Source organism: Canis lupus, chromosome X (genome assembly GCF_048164855.1).
Source record: "Canis lupus baileyi chromosome X, mCanLup2.hap1, whole genome shotgun sequence".
NCBI classification, from domain to species: Eukaryota; Metazoa; Chordata; class Mammalia; order Carnivora; family Canidae; genus Canis; species Canis lupus.
Window position 1 is genome coordinate 30,934,439 of NC_132876.1, and position 11,163 is coordinate 30,945,601.

The window sequence follows — 11,163 nt, forward strand, 5'->3', positions numbered from 1 at the left end:
GATACTATTTCTATCACATACATTCCAACATTTCAGAGCTCAAGAAACTTGAGCACTAAAACAAATGTGAATAACTCACAAAAAAAACAAAAAGCTAGGCAGGGGTAGAAGCGTTATTCTGACTCAGCAGCCTGGATCCAAAGCTGCTTTTTCAATATTTTAGTTATTCATGAGAGACACACACAGAGAGAGGCAGAGACACACAGAGAGGGACAAGCAGGCTCCCCTAGGGGAGCCTGATGCGGGGCTTGATCCCAGGACCCCGGGGTCACAACCTGAGCCCAAGGCAGATGCCCAACCACTGAGCAGCCAGGTACCCCTGGATCCAAAGCTTCTTATATGCATTCAGATAGACTAAGGTTTGAGTTTCAACATCAGTTCTGCAGTTACTCGTTCTTAGTCCTTGGATAACTCATTTTGATTCACTAAACCTCAGTTTCCTTATCTGTCCAACAGAGACACTTACAGTGCCAAACTCACAGAGTTCTTATATGGATCAAATAAAATTTGGGATCTAAAGCATATATGACTGGACCTCACTTGGTAGTCTGATGCCATGACTAAGGGCCCTCCACCAGTATTTGTGGCACCTGGGGAAAAAAACACAGATTGAGACCCATATACCAGATGTCGTATATTTTAGAAATATAAATCAAAATTTTAAAACAGTTAAATGCAGTATGTACTTTCCTCCTACCTTGAAAAGTATAATTCATAACACTCCAGGCCAGGTTCAGCTTTTGAATACTCAGATACCCTTAAGTTCCTCACCAGAATCTAGGAGAATAGGGACTGTCAGCCCAACGTCTATGGCCTGCTGGGTGCTCTTCCCAGGATGTCCTCCAGGATGAAGGGCCTCACTCACAAGCATGCCAACATTCCAGCCCATAAATCCACGTTCTGGTTATATTAGGGTTGCCAGCTGCAGCAAAGAGAAGCCCAACATTTTATCTGGCAACCCTAGACTATACTCCCTTGCGCACAGTTTCCCACCAGCCAGGGGTGCACGCTGGTAGCACTAAGTCCTCCCCCTATGGAAAAGAGTGGCTAAAGGAGGGCCAGCATAGGGCCGATTGGAGCATAGAGCTCAGGGGAGAAGCACAGCTTCCCCAGGAATCAGATTGGCCAGGCTCTAAGTAATTAAATGAGCTTTACTTCTGGGTCAGCTTTCTAACCTCCATTTATCTCTTCTGCGCTGCTTTATCTCACACAAGTGTACTCAGACAGCTTCTGCCTTCCAATTCCCTACTTCCCATGCTTGGGATTGAAGGCTCAAACAGAAACACTAATATAAAGGCCATCCATAGAGTTCTATTTATTTGTATACTCTATATAAGTCACAGCTCAAATCATTCCTCCTCTACCCAAATGCACTCATGATTCCTCACCCTCTGATATTGCCAAACATTTCTGGACAGCAGTGAGGGAAGGGGAAGAACTAAAACGTGTGTTTGTGTGTGCATCCAAAAAATAAAATCAGAAGTAGCTGTCCAGGCAAAGTCCTAACGCAAAATGTTGGAGCAGGCAAAAGGCAGCCAAGGCATCATTAAATACATCACATTAAGAAATGGGATTAATTTTGTCTAACAACCATCTTGTAAAGACCTATGCACCAAAGACTTACTCAATGTAATAAAGGAAGGCACAAATAGAATGGGCAACACTTTCACCCTATTGCTTTAAGTGTTATATTTATAATCTGTTCATCTATTGAAATGATTCTAAAGTTAAGGGAGGCCACACACCACATTTCCATATTCATAGCAAACCCAGAGATAAAGAAAAGTCAAGTCAAGGACATCGATCCTGGCACTGAAATTACATCAATCTCTCAGGAAGATGACATACAAGCCAGTCAAACAGACAGATTTGGTCAAAATGTGTCTCAAAGAGGTTGATGGAAGTTTGACATCATAGCATAGCTCTGGAAAATAGAAGTAATTTCCGAGGAAGACAGAAAATGACTTGAGGGTTTAGGTTGATTTCATATTTCAGGAGGCAATAGCAGTGGAATGTATCTGCCAAAAATGCTAATGCCATCTTGGGCTGCTTAATAAATATGAATAAAATAAAATTTTTTTCTTTATCAGGCACTTTTATGCCAGGTACTGAGCTAAGTGCTTTCTATGTACATTATCTTGCTATATCCTCCCAACAGCCAAACAAATGCTATTATTATTCCCATTTGACAGAATAGGAAATAGAAGCCCAGAGAGGCTAAATACCTGGCTCAATGCAACAGAGCAAGAAATAAACCTACTATTTGAACCTCGATATCTCAACCATTGAAATCACTACTGATTCAGGACCCACACACCTGGATGGAAGGTGATGACACGGCCAGGGGAAGAAGAACAAGGCTATGAGGGAACCTCAAGCCATTCCAAGTGTAGTAAACTAAACAAGGAGACCTTGGTTGGCACAGGTAGTTAAGCCTCTGACTCTTGCTTTCCACTCAGGTCATGATCTCATGATGATGAGCCTTGTAATGGGGTCCATGCTCAGCATGGAGTCTGCTTGAGAGGCTCTCTCCCTCTCCTTCGACCCCCTTCTGCTCGTGCTCTCTCTCAATCTCTATCTCTAAAATAAATAAATAAATCTTTTAAAAGTGGGGGGGAAGCAAAGAATATTCTGCATTGAAAAAAAAAAAAAGGGTTCAGGACATAAGATCCATAAACTCAGAGACTGTCTTTTACCCACTCATATATACTCAATTTGTACCACAATGCTTAAAACATAGTAGGTTGTCAATAAATGTTTATTGAATAAGTAGATGAGTGAATTAATGGAGAGTAAGATGAATGACTTCAGTACTCTCTTAAGAAGTACAATGCGTCATAATGTAGAAGTGATATTTGGTTATAGAGGCAGAAGGTACAGGGTAGTAGATATTAACAATAAATAATAAAGAGATCTCTAAAAGTTATTATAGTCCAGCAGGATGGAGTTGTCCTGGGAAGTCACCCACATCCTCCTACGCAAATTATTTTCTTTTATTGACAAGCAGCTGATAAGACAGTGGTGTGTTTTTATTTGCCTTTTACAAATAAAGAGTAGAAAAGCAGAAAGGTTTACTGTTTTTGCTAAAAGTAATCACATCAACCGTTTAGATACAGGCAATCATCATTACCTTTTGAGTTTAAACTACAACTTTGACTTTAAATACCAAAATATAGGTATATATTTGCAAAGTATATGTATGTAGCTAGAGTGGCCAAATGTGATTTGAATTTCACTATTCCAACTCTTATCTTTAATCCTTACTAACATGTCTCTACAACTACTGACTAAGAAATTGCTAATACATATGAAAACCCAATAGATCATTGCCATTTGAGGAAGTATGCTCACCCCAGTCAGTTGCCTGGAACTGAAAACTCATGTCCGGATTAAATTGAGCACTGCCCAGTTCATGAGTTCGTCTTACCATAACGGAGACATTTGGGTAAGACTAAGAATTCAAATAGTTACAGATAATGCTGTGGGCCTATTGTGAGACATATGTAGTCGATCCTCAATATTCAAAAATTGCACATTTCCAAAATTGCCTACTCCCTAAAATCTATCTGTAACACCCAAATTAAAACTCATAAGGCTATCATGGTAATTCACAGATGTGCACATGTGCATTGTGGCGAAAGATTTGAGTCACCTCAATGTGTGTGTTCCCAGTTGAAATGGAACAAGTAAATATTCTGCCTTCTAGTTTCAGTTCTCTTACTGTAAAAACTGATCTTTTCATAGTCTATTTACTGCTGCTATTTTAACATTTTTGTGTTTTTTCTTGGTGATTTCATTATTTTAAATGATCTTCAGGTAGCCCAGGTGGCTCAGCGGTTTAGCGCCGCCTTCAGCCCAGGGCTTAATCATGGAGTCCCGGGATTGAGTCTCATGTTGGGCTCCCTACAAGGAGCCTGCTTCTCCCTCTGCCTGTGTCTCTGCCTCTCTCTCTCTCTGTCTCTTATGAATAAATAAATAAAATCTTTTAATAAATAAATAAATAAATAAATAAATAATCCTCCAGCATAATGCTGATGGGCTATCTGGTATTTCTAAGCAGAAGTGGTGATGTGCCTTATAGAGAAAATAATGTGTTAGATAAGCTTTGTTCAGGCTGAGTTATATATGGTGCTGTTGCCTATGAGTTCAATATTAATGAATAAGCAATATATATTAAATAAGGCATCTTTAAACAAAAGCATATATAAAGCAAGGTCGTGTGTTGGTGGGTTAACAAATTGGCTCACAAGAACCCAACCTGACCTGAGTGTTCCAGGAATAACAAGAATCAACTGTATATACTTCTAGAATCTGCTACTCCTGTCCGACATGAAATAGGTTTGTACTCAACACCTACTATCTCATTCTGGCTTCCTGGACATCATGTGCACACATTGACAAGCATCTGGGCAGCAGCATGAGAGACAAGGAACAGAGCCAGTCAAACAGAGACTCCTAGTATCTAGAATTCTGAAACTAAGAGACCAGCAAATCTTAGCCCTACCTTAGGCTTATCATCAATCCCAGCCAAGCAACCACAAGTGAGGTCAGGATGACCTATCTGTGGACTGGTTAAGATGTACTTTCTTCTTCCTGCCCAGACTCACGCTAGAGGGTAGACAACTTCCTAAAAACCCAAACTTTTCAAAGATTTCTGCTGGTGTTGAGAAATAAGGCATTCAGGTCAAGGGCTTTGCAGTGGGCAATGAGGTAAAGAGTTTAGGATTTGACTATACTCAGTTGAACAGGGTACATCGTGGCATCACACTCCCAGCTTGTCCAGACCAGGTAAGCTATTCCCTGAAGGCCGAATGGGCAAGCCAGGGTGACACACAGGGTCTCAGAAGCCTGCCTCCCTGATACAGAAACCAATCAGCTCTGGGATCTCAGGAAATGCTCCCTACTGATAAAGTCGGTGAAATATCCAGCACACCGATGAGTAAAGAACTCTCCTTGCTACAGCTGGGTAACAGAAGTCCGGCCTACCTGGCAAGATGTCCAACTAAGAGCAATTAGCCACCAAGCGCCCTAAAGGTTCAGATCACAGTACTTGCCACAAACATAGGCTGCCCACTACCAAGAGAAGTTTCTAAAGAAATGAAGTGGGTTTTTTTCCCCCCCTGGGAAAAAGAGAATTTGACAAAAGGCACTAAAATACTCAGAATAAAATCTCAAGTTGGAGCTGTCAAAGACATCAGGATAAAGCAGTGCAAATACACGCAGGAATTTGCAGTGCTTCTTCAAGCCAGACCACACTGCCACCTACTGAACAAGAATGACCTTTTCCTTGGCCTCCTCTTTCCAGAATGCTTTCTGAATATTCATTCTGGAAAACGTGGCCATGCTGTCCCCCGCTGCCTCCTTCTCAGGACAGTTTGACAACAGGACAGGAAGCTCCCTTCAAGAGCCAGTAGCACCGTCTTCTTTGACTCCTACCCACCAAAGGAGACTTGAAGTAACTGGATGGCGATCCGGCACCATTAGACACTGACTCATCTGTTCCATGACAGAAGGTGAGGGAGGCAGAGGCCAAATGAATGTGAGGAGATGTGCACCACACAGAAAACTGAATCACAAGGCAACCACAGGGAAGAGGCTGCTGACAAGCCTTTGAAGCAGAGCACCCGTAACCATGAATCACACAGCCTAACAGCTGGGTACCAAATGATTTGTAAATCTAGAAGAGTCAGAAATAACTCTGCAGAGACGATCCACATAAGATCCAATTCCTAGCACACATCCCCTGGACCAAGGGGGATGCTGGTGAGAAGCACCAGTAGGGTTGGGATTAAATGCTTCCCACACTGTTCATTGCTATCAAGCACCCAGAGGTAGTACCCTGAATCAAGCCGGTAATCCCAAATTACAGGAGCAGAATCCAGGACAAAACTGGATGCCCAGGCTCAAAATTGCCTTACAATTGCCCTTTGCCCTGTAAGGTCTTTTTCTAAATTGGCAAAGATCATTTCTCACCTGAAGACAGAAGCTGGAGGCAGGGTGAGTGAAAAATAAAATGAAAGGAATAAAAAGGAGGGAATAGCAGTGATGACTACTTTTACTGAATCTATGTTATGTGCCTGGTACTTCTCTCCGCATTTTAACATGTCACTATTTATAACAATAAATATTCTCAACAATACCACTGCTTTTACTGAAGAGGAAACTGAGAATCCAAACACTAAAAGTACTTGCCCAAGATCATACAGGTAACAAGACACAAAATCTGGATTGTAAGGAGGTTTTAGAAACTAAGAAAAGGAAAGAAATAATTTAGTTGGAACTGCTTCCTGTTGTCAGATGAGCAAGAAGTATTTTCCACACCAAATTTAGACAGAGGAGAGTAGCCACATGAAATATGATCGATCTTGCTAGGCACAGACTTGGTATTAATGTGTCCAAGAAAGACGAAACCATGCCTGTGAGAAGTCATTTTCCTCTATTCCCCCCTAAGTAAATGATTCCCATTGTTAGAGAGGTAGTAATACTTTCAAATCCTGAGAATCTGTGCATCAGGAGGGGAGTTAAAGCCTTATGCCTCAAGATAGATAATGCGCAAATCACAAACTACCAGCCCAAAGAATCTGTGATGTACCTTTAACTTCACACTCAAAACAAAAGAACTCAGAATACATCTGAATGTTTTCCCCTATTTTCTGTGATTCATAATACGTTTGGAAATGGATAAACCAGGATTCCTGGGTGGCTCAGCAGTTTAGTGCCTGCCTTTGGCCCAGGGCGTGATCCCGGAGTCCAGGGATCAAGTCCCGCATCAGGCTCCCTGCATGGAGCCTGCTTCTCCCTCTGCCTGTGTCTCTGCCTTTGTGTGTGTTGTGTGTCTCTCATGAATACATAAATATAATCTTTAAAAAAATGAAATGTATAAACCAAGTTCAAATACATGACCAAGAACCATACTAAGAAGAACTGGCCTCAAAATAGGAGGAGGAGGAGGAGGAGGGGGAGGAGAAGGAGGAGGAGGAGGAGAAGGAGAAGGAGAAGAAGAAGAAGAAGAAAGAAGAAAGAAGAAGAAGAAGAAGAAGAAGAAGAAGAAGAAGAAGAAGAAGAAGAAGAAGAAGAAGAAGAAGAAGAAGAGCTGGCCTCTTCAAGACACTCCCTAGTGCCAAGGAACCAGCAAAGCATTTGAATTATGTCCAAGTACACATCAACCTAAGATGCTACAGTCAGAAAGGAACTGAGACATCACCAAGTCTGATGCTTTTATTTGACAAAGGACTGGACAAAGAAAAAGAAAGTTCCCATCCAACTTCTTCCCTTTATCATTCATTCAAGAGTTTTAAAGTTCAGTCTTAATATTGTGGTAGCACTGAAGGGGAACAAATTTTACCACCCCAAGTTATGCCTTTGGGGCATATTGATTATTTTAAACTGTTTATTTTTATGAAACAGCAGACCCAAAGGAAGCTCTGAAAAAGCTGAATAAAAGTTACCCTTTACTACAAGACATTTAATTTATAAGAAAATTCTTCATTTATAAGTGTGTCTACCTCCCTGTACCAAGAAGAAGGGGGATGACTCAATCTGTGGAAACTCATTGATGGAAAAGGAAAGGATTTAAATCTCCATAACAACCATATCCTCTTTTACTGTAGTTTGCCTGATAGCCTCCCAAAACCAGCTGCACAAGCTCCCTACCCTCAACATCTTTTGTCTATAGGGGAAAATGGTATTTAAGATGATGGCTGGGATCCCTGGGTGGCGCAGTGGTTTGGCAGCAGTGGTTTGGCGCCTGCCTTTGGCCCGGGGCGCGATCCTGGAGACCCAGGATCAAATCCCACGTCGGGCTCCCGGTGCATGGAGCCTGCTTCTCCCTCTGCCTATGTCTCTGCCTCTCTCTCTCTCTGTGTAACTATCATGAATAAATAAATAAAATCTTTAAAAAAAAATAAGATTATGGCTTTACCAATTTCTGAGAATTACTAAGCTTTTCTGGATCTCTCCCAGGTATATACAGGATGTATACATGTTACTAAACATGTATTTGTTTTTCTAGTATTAACCTGTCTTACATCAATTTGATTATCGACTGAGCCAAAAGAGAAGCTAAAAGAGAAGAAGGGGAAACTTCTTCCCCTCTATATCATGTTCTGTGAAATGTCAACAAAGTGGGAGACAGTCTGTGCCCTCCAAGGGTTTCTGACAGAGCTCTACCTGTAGGTTCTTTATAAACAAAGGATCTTTATAAAACATCACAATATTTTGTGGATGTAGCCATGAATCCAATTATACTTAGGTGTTCACTGATTATGGAAATTAAATAAAAAAAAAAAAAAACAATGACCAAAAGCTAGTATGTGAATACATTTGTATTTAAAGTCCATACATGAATCTGAAAAATGGTATGAATTTCTGAAAAACTATGTTCATTGACCAGATAGTTCTTACTAAGTGCACTTAGGCAATACCTCGTACTACAAGTCATAGACTGGGAACCACTGTTACAGAGGAAAACCCTGCAGAAACTGTAGCCATATCCAACTTTATACTCTGGCAGAATTGGAAGTGACCTACATACTATGTGTTGATAGCTTGTAGGAATAGTTACCTATCCCAATATATTCCTTTCCCCACTCACAGAGATCTTTACTTCCCTCAGCCACACTATACCCTTTTAACTTTCTAAACTTGGAACAAACAAAGCAGATAGTGTTTCACAAGCTATACTGCTCTGATGCAACCTTCTCGGAAAAGTGAACAATCACATATGCCCTTACATATTAAGTTCCCTATTCCTATCTAATGGAGGTAATAATAAATGGTATTATGGGAAGTAGATGAATAAAAGGTTATTTCTAGTTGGGAAGACCTAATAAGGACTCTGGGCAGATTGTGCCAGCAGATTATGGCAGCAGTTTGGTAGGGATAAGGGAATAGAAACTGAACAAAGAGCAGAAAATACTCAATGCAGAAGAATGGTAAGGAGCAACCCAAGTGTCCACTGATAGCTGAATGGTTAAAGAAGACGTGGTATATATAGATACAAAAGAATATCACTCAAAAATAAAAAAGGAGATATTGCCATTTGTGACAACATATATCAATATAGAAGGTATTATGCTGTAAAATAAGCCAGGCAGAAAAAAACAAATATCCTATGATTAAACATATGTGAAATTTAAAAAAAAACAAAAGAAATGAATAAATGACCAAAAAACTGAAACAGATCCATAAAACAAAGAGAATAGAATGAGAGTTGTAAGACAAGAGGGGGTTTGGAGTGACAGACAAAATGGATGAAGGGGAGTTATAGAGACAACTTGTGGAGGCCGAGAAAATTAAGGCCATTCCACCTTAAGTTCAGGGTTAGCACAAGTACAGCCATTTCAGGCCCCTGTGAATAAGAGCTGAACTTTATACCTTACTTCAGTTACAAGAAAAAAACAGCTTAACGCCCTAGAAAACCCCTTATTAGAATGAGAACAGCTCAACCCCAGTGGCAGAAAGTCCCATGTCAGAATGAGAACAGAGCTTAACGCCCTTGAAAGCCCCATATCAGAATGTAAACAGAACTTGAGAAATTCCTCCGCCCCTTCTGAAGATCCCCTAGACCAGTCCTTAAAACTAAGTTGAAACCCACCTCGGGGTCCAAGTCCCTGCTCAGCTGTGTCCAGTATACTTGGACCCAAGCTCGAGCTTGTTAATAAACCCTGTGTACTTGCATCCGTGTCGGCTCCTCGGTGGTTTCTCAGATTCGCAATCTTGGGCACAACAAACCTTCCAGTTATAGAATGAGTAAATCACAGAGATGAAAGCCAAAGCACAGGAAATATAATCAATGGTATGGTAATAGCATTATATGGTGACAGATGGTAGCCATACTTGTGGTAAGGACAATGTAACATACAGACTTCTTGAATCACTATATTGTACACCTGAAACTAATGTAGTATTTTGTGTAAACTATAACTCAATAAAAGATTTTCATAAAAAATTTTTTTAATGAAAAGTTCCTGGGCAGCTCCGGGTGGCTCAGTGGTTTAGCACCGCCTTCGGCCCAGGGTGTGACCCCGGGGTCCTGGGATGGAGTCCCAAGTCAGGCTCCCTGCATGGAGCCTGCTTCTCCCTCTGCCTGTGTCTCTGCCTTTCTCTCTCTCTCTCTCTCTCTCTCTCTCTCGAATAAATAAATAAAATCTTAAAAAAAAAAGTTCCTGACAATAAAAGCAAAATGAACAAACAAAATAAAAATGGACTCGTAAACACACAGAGCAAACTCCTACTTCAAGACAGGGGCTTGGGGGAATAGGCCAAATAGATAAAGGGGGTTAAGAGGTCTGTACTTCCCGTTATAAAACAAATCACAGGGATGAAAATTACAGCACAGGGAACACAGTCAATAATACTGTAATAACTATATATGGTGCCACATGTTAACTAGACTTATCGTGGTGTTCATTTCTTAATATATATAAATGTTGAATCATTAAGTTGTACAACTGAAACTAATATAATATTGAATGTCGACAGCACATCTATTAAAAAATGTTCCCTTGAATTATCTCATATTCCAGAGTATCACAAAAGTACATCATGGAGTGGGAAGTCTCACAGTACACAAACTAATTGGCAGAAGAGCTTAAAAAAAAAAAAAAAAAAAAAAAGATCTCTTTTCATGCTGGACTATTTTGAGAAGGCTTCCTGAAGCGGTGGGATACAAACTGGACCTTAGAGTACAGGCAGGATTTGAAGATAAGACAACAATGTCCCAAAGCTAGCGGAAATCCTTGAGGAGGTGAGTATTGGGAAGGACGTGGAAAACAATGATCAAGTCAGCCTGGATTGAGCAATGGGTAGATATCAAGAGTCATGAGAAAGAAGACTGGCAAGATGTGATCAAGGTCAAGGAAGGCCTCAGAATCAGATAAAGGATCTCATTCCCAGTAGTCGCTGGAAATTGCCACATGCTGAGAAGGTGAGGGAGCACAGTGAAAAGGATACTGTAGTCTGGCACTGCTATGCAAAAGGTATTTGCTCTGTATGCATGGCCTTCAAAGTTAAAATGCGACTTTTTTCATCTTATTACATACGAGGCCATGGGCAAGATATATAACCTCTCTGCACCACAGACTTTTAAATATCTAAAATGTGTATGGTAATACACACCTCATCAGGTTGTTCTGAGAATCAACTGAGACAATCTACACGAAG